We start from the raw sequence: 17,434 nt of genomic DNA, 5'->3' as shown, positions 1-17,434 counted from the left end.
AGGGTACATGGACAAAGAGTTTTAAAATACATATACTGCCTTAATGTTTTTATATCAGTAAAAATGAATTCAAGTGAGGTTTTGTAAGTTCATACAAAACTAAAAATTTTATTTTTCTGAAAATGAGTCTTTAACAATCTTAGCCAAACTTCTCCTTTTGACATAATTACGTATATAAAAAGATACATTCATTATACATTTCCTACTAGACATTAAGAATACAAAAAAAAGACACAGTTTGTCACTTTCAAGTACCATACAGAGATAACTACAGATATTTTACTATAAAATTTTAAGTTTCACTTCTACAGTCACTTTGCATAAGTGCTGAAAACCGTTTGATCCTCACCAATGTAATCCTTACAGTCTTTTAAGGCCTGGATCAACTCTCACCTCTTTCAAGAAATCCCCCTATATTCCTCAAGTCAGGATTTATCTATCCAATGATAACAATGGTAATAACAGCAGCTTGCATTTATTGAGTTCTTTCTACACCAGCCACTCTACAAGTAGCATTTCATTTAATACTTAAACAAAACTGTAGAAGGTAGGCAACAACAAGAATTTACTGAAAGCCTGTTACATTGTCCCTGTCTTCATGACTCTCAGAAATTTGCAGGAAGAGGCACAGGAAAAAATAATTACAATACTAAGTAATGCCTGCAACAACAGGATTAGTTATAGGAAAATTCCAGGACAGCAGTAAAGGCTGATTTTGTGTCAGAACCAGTACTCTTAAAATAAAATCCTAACCGTCTAATACAGCCTTTAAGACCTTGAATGGTACAGTTCCCGCCAGCCTCAACCTCACCATTCTCCCCATTCAGGAAAGGCTTCCCAGACGAGGTGTCTTTGAGTTGACCCTTGAAGAATGAACAAAGTTTATCAGGTGACCATAATGGGAAGAAAATATTAGGCACATGCAATGGCAAAGACCATGAACATATATGAAGTCTCTTACCAGTCAATGGTTCTTTGTGTTTGAATGTAACGTATACAGAAAAATAGGACAAACTGGAAAGTCAGGTTAGGGCCAAACTATTTTATACACCTACAAATTTTTAAGTGGAAAAATAACATGATCATATCTGAACTTTTGGAAAGAAAACTCTGACATTCAACTCTCAGCCAGCGACTAGAAATAGAAAAGTAAGCGTGGAAGATACAATAATTTATAGTAATAGTAGTATTTGCAGTAGTAGTAACAGGTATATAATCTTGCTTAAAATTCCAAGAGAGATTTCTGTGGTGGAATTAACAATGAACATTTTAAGCAAAATTAGAAAAAAAAAAAAATTAGAGAAGAGTCAGAGCACACAGTGAAGCAGGAAGGCACCAAAAGCAAAACCTGTATCTCTTTCATGATGTAGGCAAAGTCATTCTTAAATCCTATCTACAGTATTTTTCTACAGCTGAAATTGCTTTAGCACTAAAAACTTATACAGGGTGACCCAAAAATCATCACACATAGGGAAAATGGGAAATTGTAGCTAAATGTACCTTCATTTACAAAATATTACAAAATTTTAAAAAACTTTTCCTTTACATGGAGACTTTTGGGACACCCTGCAGACTCCTCAATTAGTGCCCACCTTTTCAGCCCCTCAAAAAAATTGTTATTAAAAATAACGATTACTTCAACTCAGTTAATTCCATTTCTTGGAATGTATCCAATGACCAGAACAACAAAAACATGCCAATACATACGTATAAAAGGTTCCTACAATGTTGATTATAACAGCAAAACTCTGGAATGTTCAAACTCATTTCATGCAGGAGACTGAAAAAAAATAGATTCTTCCTATACTAGTACATACGAATAAGACCTGTATGTACTATTATAGGAAGTTATCTAAGATATGTCAGAAATTGTTCTGTTTTCTTTTGTTTATTTCAGAATATTATGGCGGTAGAAATGTTTTATTTACATGAATTGTTTTTATATAATCTGAGTCAAAGTTATAAGAGTGCTCATCACCCATATAGTGTGCACCGTACCCACTATGTGTGAATTTACCCATTCCCTCCTCCACCCTCCCACCTGCCTGATTTCCCTTGAATTGTACTATCATATGTGCATGAGTGTTGATCTATAAGTTTCAATTTAGTAGTGAATACATATGGTTTTTCTTCTTCTATTCTTGTGATACTTCACTTAAAAGTATGGTCTCCAGTTCCATACAGGTTGTTACAAAAGGTATTAGTTCAGGATTCTGTTTTATGGCTGAGTAATACTCCATGGTATGCATATACCACAATTTATCGATTCACTCATGTATTGATAGGCATGTGGGTTGTTTCCACATCTTGGCCCTTGTGAATTGTGCTGCAATAAACAATCGAGTGCAAGTGTCTTTTTATAGAATGTCTTTTTTTCCTTTGGCTAAATACTCAGTAGTGGGAATCCTGGATCAAATGGTAGGTTTACTTTTAGTTCTTTGAGTTACCTCCATACTACTTTCCATAGAGGTTGTGCTAGTCTGCAGTCCCACCAACAGCACATAAGTGTTCCTTTCTCTCTACATTCACGCCAGTATTTGTTGTTTTGGGACTTTTTGATAAAAGCCATTCTCACTGAAGATAGGTGATATCTCATTGTGGTTTTGATTTGCATTTCCCTGATGATTAGAGATGCTGAGCATTTTTTCATATGCTTATTGGCCATTAGTCTATCTTCCTTTGAAAAGCTTCTGTTCATGACTTAAGCCCACTTTTTGATGGGCTTGTTTGATGTTTTCTTCCTGATGAGCTTAAGTTCTTTGTAGATTCTGGTTATTAGCCCTTTATCAGATATATAGCATGCAAATATTTTTTCCCATTTTGTAAGGTCCCTGTTCACTCTATTGATTGTATCCTTGGCTGTGCAGAAGCTTTTTAATTTAATCAGGACCCATTTATTTACTTTTGCTGTTACTGTGATTGCCTTTGCCATCTTCAACATAAATTCTTTGCATATCTCTAAGAGTTTTTCCAAACTCTTCTAGAATTCTTATAGTTTCATGCCTTAGGTTTAAGTCCGTTATCCATCATGAATTCATTTTTCTGAGTGGTGACAGATGTGGAACCTGTTTCAGTCTTCTAAATCTGGCTATCCAATTTTCCCAGCACTATTTATTGAACAGGGATTCTTTTCCCCAGTGTATGTTTTAGTCTGCTTTGTCAAAGACCAGATGGCAATACGAGGATGGTTTTATATCTGCGTTCTCAGTTCTGATCCATTGGTCTAGGTCTCCATTCTTGTACCAATACCATGCTGTTTTGGTTAGTAAGCCTTGCTGTATAGCTTGAAGTCTGGTACAGTGATGCTTCCTGATTCGTTCTTCTTGCTTAAGGTTGCTTTGGCTATTCAGTGTCTTTTCTGGTTCTATACAAAGCATAGAATTATTGTTTCTATGTCTGCAAAAAATGATGGAGGTACTATTAAAGTATGCATTGAATCTGTAAATCACTTTGGGTAGTATAGACATTTTAACAATGTTGATTCTGCCAATCCATAAGCATGATATACTTTTCCATTTGTTTACATCCTCTGTGATTTCCTCCCTCAGTGTTTCATAGTTCTCCCTATAGAGGTCTTTCAACTTCTTGGTTAAATATATTCCTAGATATTTTATTTTCTTTGTTGCTATTATGAAAGGTATTGAGTCTCTGATTTGATTCTCAGCTTGACTGTTGTTGGTGTATAGGAAAGCTACTGATTTATGTACATTGATTTTGTAGCCTGAGATTTTGCTGAATTTATTTATCAATTCCAGGGGTCTCTTGGCAGAATCTTTGAGGTTTTCTATATAAAATATCACATTGTCAGCAAAGAGCAATAGTTTGACCTCTTCTTTCTCCATTTGGATACCCTTGTTTTTCTTCTCTTGCCTGATTGCTCGGGCTAGGACTGCCAGCACTATGTCGAACACAACTGGTGACAGCGGGCAACCTTGTCTGGTTCCAGTTCTAAGCAAAAATGCTTTCCATTTTTCCCCATTCAGTATGACGCTGGCTTTGGATGTGTCATATATGGCTTTTATAATATTGAGATATGTTCCATCTATGCCTATTTTCTTAAGAGTTCTTATAAAGGGTGCTGAAATTTGTCAAATGCTTTTTCTGCATCTATTGAGAAGATCATATGGTCTTTGTGTTTGCTTTTATGTGGTGAATCACATTTATAGATTTGCATACGTTGAACCATCCTTGCATCTCTCATATGAAGCACACTTGATCAAGGTGGATTACTTTTTTGATGTGCAGCTGAATTCGGTTTGCTAGGACTTTATTGAGAATTTTTGCATCTATATTCATAACAGATATTGATCTGTATTTTTCTTTTTTTGTTGTGTCCTTTCCTGGCTTTGGTATCAAGGTGATATTGGCTTTGTAGTATGAGTTGGGGAGGATTCCCTCCTTCTCTATGTTATGAAATAATATTACAGTACAGGTACCAGTCCTTTATAGGTCTGGTAAAATTCAGCTGTGAAACCAACTGGTCTGGGACTTTTTTTCATTGGGAGATTTTTTTCTTGCTGCTTTAATTCTGTTACTTGATATTGGTCTGTTCAGGAGTTCTAGTTCTTTCTAATTGAGCCAAGGGAGGTCGTGTGTTTCCAAGAATTTGTCTATTTCCTTATCGTTTTCAAGTTTATATTCATAGAGATTTTTATAGTGTTCAGAGATGATATTTTGTATTTCCATGGTATCCGTTGTAGTATTTCCTTTTTCATTTCTGACTGAGCTTATCAGGGTCCTTTCTTTTCTGTTTCCTGTCAATCTAGCAAGAGGCCTGTTGATTTTGTTCATCTTTTCAAAGAACCAACTTTTTGTTCCATTAATCTTCTGTATAAGTCTTTTGTTATCAATTTCATTTAGTTATGCTCCAACCTTAGCTCTTTCTTTTTTTCTGTTGGGTTTGGGATTGGTTTGTTCTTCCTTTTCCAATTCTTTGAGACAATTCATTACATTGCTGTTTTGTGATCTTTCTGTCTTTTGGATACAGGCATTTATGGCTATGAATTTTCCTATAAAGACTGCTTTTGCTGAATCCCACAGATTTTTGGTAACTTGTGTTCCCTTTGTCACTTAGTTCAAAGCATCTTTTGATTTCCATCTTAATTTCCTACTTGTCCCAATACCTAATCAGCAGTAGGTTGTTTAATTTCCACGACATTGTAGAGTTGAGCATTTCTGTTGGAGCTGATTTCTAATTTTATTCCACTGTGGTCAGAGAAGATACATGGTATAATTTCAATTTTTTTTTAATATTTGAGGCATGCTGTGTGGCCTAGGATGTGATCAATCTTAGAGAATGATCCATGAGCTGATAAAAAGAATGTACTTTCAGTAGTTTTGGGGTAGAATGTTCTGTTAGGCCCATTTGTTCTAGAGTTCCATTTAAGTCCATCGTTTCTTTGCTTATTTTCTGCTTGGAGGATCTGTCCCATTCTGTCAGTGGGGTTTTGAAGTCCACAGCTATTACAGTGCGGCTGTTTATCATTTTGCTTAAATCATTTGGGTTGGCTTTATGAATCTGGGTGCACCTGTGTTAGGTACATAAATATTTAGGACTACTATGTCTTCTTGTTGAATTGTTCCCTTCATCATTATATGATGACCATGTTTGTCTTTCTTTACTTTTGGTGATTTGAAGTCATGTTATCTGATATGAGAATGGCTAAACCAGCTTTCTTTTGGTTTCCATTTGCATGGAATATTGTTTTCCATCCCTTCACCTTGAGTCTGAATGAGTCCTTATGGGTTAGATGTGTTTCCTGGAGACAGTGGATACTTGGCTTTTACATTTTTATCCTTTCAGCCAGCCTATGTCTCTTGAACAGGGACTTCAAGCCATTCACATTTATTGAAACAATTGATAAGTGGGGTAGATTTCTGTTCCTCCTATTGAGCAGAACTTTATTGCTTTGTTTTATCTCTTGAGTCATTGTGGTATCCAGGCTCTGAACTTTAGCTTTTGGGTGGTTTTACACTTGTGGGCATCTATTGTACTGATCCATCTATAATGCAGCTGTCAATACTTCCTGCAGGGCACATCTAGTCTTTACAAATTCCCTCAGTGTTTGCTTATCTGAGAAAGACTCTATTTCTCCCCCATGTAAGAAACTTAGTTTTGCAGGATGCAAAATTCTAGGCTGGTCATTATTCTCTTTGAGCAGACTGAGAATGGGGCCCCGACCCCTTCTGGCTTATGAGGTCTTAGGTGAGAAGCCTTTCAAAGTTACTGCTTCTTTTGCCTAATGGCACACAGGAGTGGCTCTTTCGTGTTAACTTTGCCCAGTCTGATGACTATGTGTCGTGGTGATTGCCTCTTCACAATGAATCTCCCAGGGGTCCTTTGAGTTTCTTAAACCTGGATATCTAGATTTCTAGCAAGGGCAGGGAAATTTTCTTCAATTATTCCCTCAAATAGGTTTTCCAACCCTTGTGTATTTTCTTCTTCACCCTCAGGGATGCCTATGATTCTTTTGTTGGGCCTCTTTACATAGTACCATATTTCTTGTAGGTATTTTTGTTTCCTCTTGTTTCTCAGTTCTTTCTCTTTGACTGACTCATTTAACTCAAAGGTGTTATCTCCAAGTTCTGAGATTCTGTCTTCGGCCTGTTCTAGCCTATTCTTAAAACTTTCCACTGTGTTTTGTATTCCCTTGAATGAAGTTTTCATTTCCAGACTTGTTTCTTTTTTTTTAATAATTTGATTTCTTTAGTAAATTTTTCATTCATTTCCTGCACTGTTTTTGTGGTTTCTTTGTGTTGGGTTTCCATTTTCTCTTGTATTTCATTAAGCTTCCTTACAATTCATATTCAAAAGTCTTCATCTGTCACTTCAATCTTTTCATTTTGGTTAGTATCCATTGGGAGGAAGTTATTTTCTTTTGGGAGTGTCCTTTTGCTCTGATTTTTCATGTTTTTGGAGTTCTTTCACTGATACCTTCTCTTCTGGCCTCTCAGTCAAGGCCTGGGGGTGCTAGGCCCGACTTACAGGCCTGTTTCCGGGTCCCCGAGAATCAATCCCTCAGTATGCCAAGGAGAGAAGTGCTGGTCCTGAGTTGCCTGTGAGGTGTTCTAGCAGGTTTGGTGTACCTCTCAGGTTACCTCTGACCTGCTGTCTTCACCTCTTCCCAACAGTGTGTAGTGAGTTAGGTTCCCTAGCTTAGTCTCAGTGATGGTGGGTGGTACTTGTGAGTGTGAATCAGCCATATCCTGATTGCTTGAGTTGGAAGATGCTATGATGGGCGACATGGTTGTTCTCCCTGTCATTAGTTTATGTTTGTGTGACAGAGCCAGCTGCCAAGATGTCCTTTTGTGTCCATGGTAGACTGTGGTCCCCCAGGTGGAATATGTGAGTGCCCTAAGCTTTAGGAGGGATCCTACTGCTCCAGGGAGTTTCTTGATTTCCACCACCACCAACGTTGGGGAAGAAGAAGGCAGTTTGTGGCTAGCTATCAGAAGTTTTTTTTAAAAACTGGGTGCAGTGGCTCATACCTGTGATCCCAGTACCTTGGGAGCCAAATTGGAAGGATTGCTTGAGGCCAGGATTTTGAGACTAGCCCGGGCAACATAGTAAGACCCTGTCTCTATAAAAGATAGAAAAATTAGCCAGGTGTGGTTGTGCACACCTGTAGCCCTAGCTACTCAGGAGACTGAGGCAGGAGGATCACTTGAGCCCAGAAGTTTGTGGTTGCAGTGAGCTATGATGATGTCACTACACTCCAGTCTGGGCAACAGAGCAAGACCCTGTCTCAAAAAGAAAAGACGGGGGGAGTTTACACACTCTAGTTAATATAGATAATTTTAAAAGATCTCCATGTAAAATTATTAAAATTAGAGATCTGTCATCTAAGGAGCAAAATTTTTATTCAATGGAAAATTAACTTATGTACATTTCCTGATTTCCTAAGATAAAACAAGACTTTACTGGATAAAACACAATGATCTTTTAATATGTTTTTCTTTTTTTTTTTAATGTTTTTCTAATATTGGAGAACATCTATTTAAATAAATATAAAATTCTTAAGCCATTAGTAATTTAAAATTAAATACCATTTTTAAAGTTTTTTTACCTTAACAGTAATAATGTGGTAATGTACATTTGTACAAAACTTTACAGGTTACAGAATGCTCTGACATTCATCATCTTTGTTTCTCACAAGAAAACACTGATGTAGGTAAGGCAAGTAATATGATATTGGATCCATTTTAGGATTAAGAATCTGGAGTTTAGAGGAGTTACACAATGTACTCAATACTCAAGATCAAAGAGCTAATAAGTAACAACCCTAGCACTGAAGCTTGGTCTTAACTGCTCCACATCCAAAGGTCCCTCTACTAAACCACATCACTCCAAATAACCACTGTTACAATGTGCTATGGGTCAGGTTTATGACAGGGAAGAAGGGCTCACTATAGATCTGGCAGTAACAAGCAGTCAGGGTGGAGAGGAATGTACAATATAAAAATAAAGTATATGACAGTGGGCCTGGGCCTGATGAAAGGGAAATAGAACTGGGAGAAATGCCAACAAGAATAGCAACAAAGGTGAAAATTGGGCAACTTACCAATAAAGGAAACCAAGGAAATACCTTTGTAAGCTTTATTTACTTAGTTAAGGTAGAAGGGATAGTCTATTCAGGGGATTACATTGTAATGTGCAAAAATCATAAAGTGTTTATAATCCAATCAAAAGATTTAGAAAAGATGTAATGGAGTGTGATGTCTACGATGTATTTAATCAGAGATTAAGATGTGGCAGCACATGATTGCTATGAAAAATTCTAATGGTCTAATCCTACAATGCATGGTCATGTTAATGCTGTGGCTCGGAACTTCAACGGGCAAGAGTAAGTACATACAGAACTCAGTCTCACTCCAAGGGAGACACCAAATGAGGAGGAAGAAGTATTACCTTCTACACAAAAGGACTCATTCTCCTAAGATTCTAATATAGCACTGAACCATAGTACCTGTTCACGGTTAGAAAATCATTAGAAGAAGAGATCAGAAACACCAGAAATAACACCAGGGTCGAGCTACCCTGGTCTAAAGGGAACCTTAGGTGTTTAATCACATTGAGTAGACGTTTCAGGAGAATTCTTAAAGCAAACATTTACTGCTGACATAGCAGAATCAGGCTCCTTGAGAAACATCAACCCTACTGTCCCTTACTGTGATAGAAGGAAGAAAGTGTTGGGGACCCAAGAGCTTTGACTGTCCATGTCACCAGATACTTCCTCCAAAGTTTAATGTTCCTTTTGAGGGTATTTTAGAGGTTTGTTGTTGTTGTTTTTATTGTTTTTTATTCCTCATGTGTTTTATTTTTTAGGTTTAGTAAATATATAGAAACATCTGTTATTTTTGGCCTGTCTAGCACTCATTCACCCTTCTACTAACATACTCTGATTTCCCTTTAGGAAATCACTTCTTCCCCATCCTCAGACCATGTATTTCTAGTAGTCAACTCTATCCTAGCTCCAGGTTGGACACATTACCTAGGTCTAAGCCAATTACCACATGACATTCCAAAAGCCACAATGATTTGCTCAAAGAAAGGCACATGACCCATTCAGAAGCCCAACATTATCACTTGTTTCTTCTAGATTTCAACTAGAAAGGTATAACCAAGGGAACTGCTGACAGCTATCTTGTAACTATGAGAGGAGAGTCTGTGTAACAGTGAAATCAACAAAGAAATATTAATATCAGAACAAAGAAATGAATTCAAGTAATTCCTTTCATCCTAAATCAAGCAATGCAGGAAGCTAACTCTGCAGTAATTTTTAGTTATGTGAACAAATAAATTCCTTCTTTGACTTAAGCTGGCTTAGGCTGGGTATTCTGTTACTTATAACCAAGAGTTGAAACTGATCAGTAAACTTGAACTTAATACTAAAGAGAGGGAAAGCTCCTGGAAAATAAGTTTATATAAAACACAAACCACTAACTCCAGAAATGCTAGAGGTTATTTCAGATACATATTTTACTAACAGCATGAGATCTCGGAAGCTGATTTCTATTTTCTGCTCCCAAAGAAAAGGGATACAATTACTGTGGGCAGGGGAAGCAGAACAAATATGTCTTTTAAAAGGAACATGCACAGGTTTTTTTGTTTGTTTCCTGTTTCCCTTCATTCTCCTAGTACCACCTCCCCTCCAGTTAATAAATGTTCATGTCAGAATGTATTAATATTGCATTTAGAGTTGTCATTTTATAGAACTCCTCAAATGTTTCTGTGTCCATTAGTTTTTATGATATATATGATATCATCACACATAACAGTGACCAAAAGCCCTTACTGAAAAATCAATGTTTAAAGAAACTTGAGGAATATGTAGCTATCTCTGAAATACTTAAATCTCAAAAGTAATACTTAACTTACACATGTAAGACTTTACCTGAACATTCATCAAGCTTCATATTCTAACTTGCATACAACCAAAATTTCTCCCCCTCTCTCTCCTTCTCTTAGGAAAAAAAAAAAATACATATATCTAATGCGGCCCTCAGGTATTCACGATGAGGACAACAATCTGGGAAAAGAGCAGAATAGCTCAGTAAATCCTTCCACCCCTCATCACTCTATCTCATCCCACCCAAAAGAAGAGAGTTGAAAATATAAAATACCCAAGGTTTTAAATAAAAAATTTATTCTTCCAGAAAAACACAAATCTTCTGTTCAACACAAAGTACATACATTAGAAAAAATGACTGGAATATTTTAACTACACAAGACAGCAGAGAGAGGTTGTCTTTCATGAAATCTGGATTGCACATGTCTGGCAAGAAAAAAAAAAAGGATTAATAATCTATCACAAAGCCCCACAACTAGTGATTCAAAATGAAAGCTTTCACTACTTACACCATATGTAAATATACATATATACACGCTGCTTATAATCCCTTGATCTGCAGAGAAAGAGAACTGATACTCTACTGTGAAAATGGTCAGTGGGTAGACATTTTAAAATCCTTTCCCACATGAAAAGATTCCTGAAAAAGAGATCAGAAGACAACAGAAAAACACTCAATATATACGGAGTTGTAAATCCAGTATGATCTAGTATCTATTACACAAAGGGGGAACATGCAACAAAGTGATTAGGAAATTCAAACATGAAATTAGTCGAATAACACAGAGGCAAATATAAACCCCAAAGAGCGCTGTATAGAACAGAAATCCACACATATCAAAAAGATGCCTGTTATTAACAATTATATAGTATCAAACTTTTAAGCTCTAAATCTTAATAATCAATAATTAAAATTTGATATGCCTTCACCAAGAAAAAAAAAATCTGTTTGAAGGAGCACATAGTTAACATCAAGGCAGAAGTTTTTTAAAAAATACAACAAATCAAATGTTTACCATATAGGCTATGACATGCAAGGTATTAATTCTAAGGGCACTAGGATAAAATATCCTAGCACATTTTGAATTGTCACTACCTGAGTCTTTTAAAGAAACTGTCACTGTACCTAAAAACGTAAGCTCTATCTTATGGAATGTATACTTCCTTCATTAACAATAATTCAAAGTACCAGTGGTGAATGGTAGAATTCTGTCCTTGGTTCCATAGCCCTCTGTATTATTCTACCCAAACATATCTCATAAATAATGTTCACCATGCAAAGACACACGCTCATCTAAGTGAGATGATAGGATGATGATGACAACATCAAAAGCAAATACATATAAGGCCCTCTATGTGCTAGGTGCTATTCTGTCACATTAAATACATGTAATCTTCAGAACAATTCCATGAAGTAGGGTAGTCTTATTCCATTTAACAAATGAAGAAACTAAGTCACAGAGAAGTTAAAAAAAAAAACACTTGCCCATGTTCACACAACTAGTATGTAGCAGAAGCAGGATTCAAAACCCTGTCTGGCTGTAAATTCTGTATTCTTAGCCACTATAGCTCAATTTTGCAGTTACCTATAATTTCAATTCTTTCATTCCCTGTAATTTACTTTGCCTCTCTATGGTTCCATTTCTCATCTGGAAAATGGGTCAATAATACTTCTTACCTCATACAGTTCTTCAGTCCTCATGAGGACTAAATGCAATAATAAATATAATTTGTTTTTTAAAAGTAGCTGGCACATAACAAGTACTACGTAAGTCTGTTTTTATTATATCTACCAAATGTCTGTCACTGGAGTTGAGAATCACTGTTCTAAAACTAACAATCAGTGAGAACTTACTAAGCAGAATGGTCTTAATGTATCCTTTACACTTCTAATGAAGCAGTAACTAAAGAAAACTGTATTTTCCCAATTATTTCCTTTATAAAATAAACCCATCACCAGCCTTCAGGAAAATACATACAAATCATTTAAGAGTTGCTGCTCTCTTCAAGTCTGCAATTTCCTCTCCCTTATTTTGTGTTCCCTCACAGCCACCTAGTATCACAGAAATATCTCATTCTGGTAAAGGCAGAATATACCAAACAGAATGTTTATATAAGTCTTAAGACACAAAACCTATTTGGTATTTTAATGTAATTCTCATCTGTACAGCTAGGTGCTGGGTACTCTTCAATCAGAATACTACTCTCAGAGCTTGGCTTCACCAAAGAGCTACAAAGTATAAAGACTGAAAGATCCACAGCAATCCTCTAGTCAGAAACTAGTGCTGATCAACATTTAAATTTGTTCCTGATTTTCTGTCATGACAACATTCTTGCACAGGTCTCATTGTATAACTGTGCTGAGACTTCTCAAAGGTACAGAAGAAGGAAGAAAACCACTGGATGGATCCTAGAGTACATATATGTTCAACAATGAGAGATTATCAAATTACTCCTCAAAGTAGTTGTACTAATTTAAACTCCTGAGAGTATGAAATTATATACAGTATACATAAGGCAAAGGGGAGGGGGGTCCCCACTGATGCAGAACTAAGAACTAACCTGAAGTTATAATTTGTTTAGTGATTTGCCTCTCCTACTTCTGAAACTCCATTAAACTGATTATAAGAATGTTTTTTTTAAAACAAAATAAACTAATAATAAACGAATCAGCATAGGACAGTATAATAAATTTGGAAGCATTTGTATGGAGAGAGTCACAGCCAGAGCAGACAAAGAAGGGATCTGCAACAAAAGAAGTGATCTAACAAGTAAACCCCAGAGGGGCTCCAAGCTTAGAACCAAAAATTAGGGAGAGCAAGAGTGAGAAGGGTGATGGAAAAGATAGTTAGCTTTTCCATGGAAGCTGAAAAGAAAACAATGGAACAAGAGTTGGCTCCTTGCCCCCAGTCTGCTCCTACTCCCATGTACATATAGATTATATGCATTTTGCATTTATCCCCAGACCAAAACAAGAGGGTGTTCCTCTCTAAAGAAATTGAATAAATATCCTTTGTGGGCCTTTCCCCCTCAAAACCAGCTCCCAACCCATTCACCCTAACATTATGCCTATCTGTCAAAAAGTATTGATTGTCTCAATGCTTCCAGTGAGAGCTGGTCAGCCTTCCTGGCCCAAGGGCAAGACCAGAATAAATAAAACAAGGAAATCAATAACCCCAGAGGAAACAGAGATGATTCAGGAAACAGAAAATAACTTTTTAAAAAACCTATTATTCTTAAAGCACTTTGAAAAGCTTTTGCATCCATGTATCAGCATCAATGGTACAGAAAAGAAAAAAATCAAAACAAAGAGTTTTTATAAATTAAAATATAACTGCTGACATAAAAAGTTCAGTTACTAGAGTCAGACAATAAAGTAGAATAAACCACTCCCATTCCCCTAAAAAGGCAAAAAGATAAAAAGTCTAAGAGGTAAAAAATAAATAAATAAATCCAGAAGAGTCAACCATCCAATGAAGAAAATAGAAGGGGATATTATCAAGGAAATTTTTCCAAAGCTGAAGAAAGTGTTTATATTAAAAGGAACTACTGAATGCTAAGCATAACTAATAAAAAAGACTCACAACTAGGAACATCCTTCTGAAATATCATGTTCCTTGCGAAATATCAGAAACATCAAGACGAAAAAAAGTCCAAAAATTTACAGAGGGAGAAAAACTTACAAATATTAATAAATATGACCCTGACAGGCATTAGCTAAAACAAGAGCAACCCTGGATGTTAGAAGATAATAGGGGGATGTCTCAAAGCTCTGAGAGAAAATTTTCATTGTAAAATTCTACATAGGCTAACTATCAACCAAGTATAAAAGCAAAATAAAGATATTTTCAGATACGCAAGGACTCAAATAGTTGACCTCTTATTCTTGTATTATAAAGAAGATAGTTTAGAAAGACTACAAAACAAAGGTGAAAACCAAAGAAACAGAAAATACATAAGTAAATGGTGGCACTAACCCAGGAGTCCAGTGAAAAGAAATTCCAAGGATGCAGCTGTACAGCAGACCTAAAAAGCAATGAGTCCACATTAGAACAAGAAATCAGGAAGCTCCAAAGAAAGTCTTCTCAAAGAAGAATCACATACATTCCAGGAAACAGACAAAATGAGTAAGAAGCTAGAAGACATTAGCAAAATGATAAAGATGCATATGCTGCTTCTCTTAACATGGGAAAAAAATAGGAAAAACTCCAGGAAAAACAAAAAATTTTGTAACATGACCCTAACATAGATCCATCAACCTAAAATGTAGCAATGATTTTCAGCAATTGATTAAGTGTGAAAAAAGTAAATCCCCAGACTAGGGGTATGACATTGGACGTTTAGAGACGGAAATATAATTTTAGCATATCATTGTTTCCTCTTCCAAGATGACCTTTGCCCTTTCATCTCTGACTCATTTATTCATTCATTCCTTCAAGAAATATTTACTGAGCATCTATTCTAGAGGCTGGAGATAAAACAGTGAACAAGTAAACAAAATCCTTGCCCCTTTGGAGTTTATATTCAATGACTCCTACTCTTTCAAAAATCTGCTAATGGATTTTCTTGCCAATGAAGCTTTCTCTCAACTGTTAGGCAGTGCTCTCCTTTTTTTCTTCCTAAAGATCTCTAACTCTTCATAGAATAGAATTTAGATTTTTACATAGCTGTTACTTCATCTAGTATGTGAACAATGCAAAATAGCAACATTTGCAACATTTACTAGAGTTAACTGACAATGACAAATCATTTGCCCCAGACCATACAGCTAGTTTGTGGAAGAACCAAAACTAAAATCTACAGTGCTGAAAGCCTGGGTTGATGCTATCTCTACTACACTAGGTTGAATTAAAATAAGTGGTCAAATCAAAAAATCGGAGAGAATAACCTTAGGTACGTTCTTAGAATGTTTCCAAGTATACAATAAACGTCTAAGACATAGACTCTACTTCTTCCATACATCAAGACACAGCTTTACAGTTACATAAACATCATTTTGAAAGCCTCTAATCAAAAATATAGCCTTTTAAAAGCTTCAATTTCAGAGTTGTGCATTTCTACTTTGCAGTATATAATATTTGAAATGCATAAATGTTTCAAGACATTAAATAGCATCTGATATAATATAAATTGGCTTTTTAAAAATTTCCTTACATGGAATCTTCAAAAATTATTCCTATAAATATACTGGACTTTTTATTCATTTTTAACTTGAAAACACTTAACTGCTGACAAAAAAATCATGCTTACATTAATTTACACTAACAATAACAACAAAAAAGCTTTCTTTTTCATGAGCCAAAGGAAGCTTATGGTTAAAAATTATCAAGATATACATTTTTAAAGATAAGCAAAAAGAAAAACACATTAACATATATCTTTTGTAAGAATCAGGGAACTAATGCAACATTCCTTTTATTTTACGCACAATTACTTGTAAGCATACTTTTTATGGCTTGTCTTTAGTATATGACCATATCTGTTTAATAATCCACACGAATACTAAATAGTATTATAGTAGCCATGTAAATTATAACTTATCCACAAAAATATACACTGAATAGATAGGTAGGGTCATTTTATATTCACAGGATAAGCAGCCAAGAAATTGATCCTGTTTCAGCTCAACATTTATCAATGGCTTGCTAGGTGCCAATAGCTATTCTAGGCACTTGGAATATTTCCAAGATGAATATCCTAAAATACCTAACCTTGAGGAATTTACAGTAGGTGAAGACAACTGCAACTACTTTTCTCCCAAACACTAAAAGCTGACTAATTAAATGTGATTTCCAAGTATAAGATATCATAGCTGGGTTATCTACAAAGAGGTTTCACCAAACTTAAATAGTGTAAAAAAATCAGTTACTAAATATATGATATCAAGATTTGAGTTGTGTGTGAATCTGATCACAGAAATCAGAAATTTAAGTCACTTATACTACTTTATGGATCCCCAAATACTTATAAACCAAAAGAATTCAATGAATACCATTAATAACTAAATAGTGACTTTTACTCATGATGCAACCAGGAGAGTAAGAGAAACTTTTATCACCCACTGGACTATAAGAAAGTTTCACTTTCATCCTAATTCTAGTATCACCACAATTACCACAATTACTATTCATTACCAGGCTAAGTGCCAACTCTGTGATATGTCCCATATTAGGCATCAGCACTTAAATAGACACACTCCCCACTCTTTACTACTTAGCCTCAATCATTGGGTTATGCCTAATTAACTCCCAAACTTAATTCTATGCCTTCATCTTTTCCTATATGTTTCCCAAAAAAAGTACAGATAAGATTTTGAAGGCCCTTTTTTAAATATCTATGCTGATAATCAGATAACTCATTTCATGAACTTTAAAATAATATGAAAAGTACCCATATAAGAAACTGTCAAGCAGTCCTGCAAATAGATCAAAAAAGTCCAAAAGCAGCAACAAAAGGCAAAGAGGCACAAAAAGGAAACAAAATAGCCAATACACATATGAAAAGGTATGCAGCATACCTAAGAATCAAAATAATAATAATGATAGCAAAAATTATGATAATAGCAGCTAGCATTTATTGTGCTTTCTTTACGTAAAAGTGAATATGCAACAAAAACCCAACTAATTAATTAACAAATTACAACAGACAACAAACTACCTCGGAAAATCGGGAACTTTTCAAATAAGAGGTAATATTTTAAGCTGGGCCTTCGTGGATACAAATTTAGTAGGCAAAGACAGGGGTGGGGTGGAACACTCAAAAGTAGGGGAGAAGACGAAGCAATAGTATACATAAAATCACCAAAATATGAATCCGGTTCTTATTCTAAGAGCCAGTTCTTTTGGGGTGCTGAAGATTCAAGTATATGACAAAACAGTGACAAGTTATGAAATTGTACAGGTAGGAAGGAAGCAATATATAAACAGTGTTTATACTTTAGCTAAAAAGCATTGATTTTAAATGTGTTTTAAGAGACATACAACTTAATCAGATTTGTATTTTCCTGTGCTTTTAATTTTCAAGGAAATATTTGATTAAAAATAAAAATAACTTTAAATCAAGAGCTCTTTATCCCTAATGAGACT

The 17,434-nt window shown here is 35.4% G+C and overlaps 1 protein-coding gene across 2 annotated transcripts in view; it reads right to left on the bottom strand.

The window, feature by feature from the left end:
* STK3 (serine/threonine kinase 3) overlaps positions 1-17,434 on the bottom strand; it is a 283,071-nt gene that overhangs the window by 217,783 nt on the left and 47,854 nt on the right. The gene's annotated exons all lie outside the window — the stretch shown is intronic.

The sequence above is a fragment of the Eulemur rufifrons genome, chromosome 3 (genome assembly GCF_041146395.1).
Source record: "Eulemur rufifrons isolate Redbay chromosome 3, OSU_ERuf_1, whole genome shotgun sequence".
Classification (NCBI taxonomy): domain Eukaryota; kingdom Metazoa; phylum Chordata; class Mammalia; order Primates; family Lemuridae; genus Eulemur; species Eulemur rufifrons.
The sequence above is the reverse complement of the archived record's forward strand: the minus strand, read 5'-3'. Positions and strand labels throughout refer to the sequence as shown.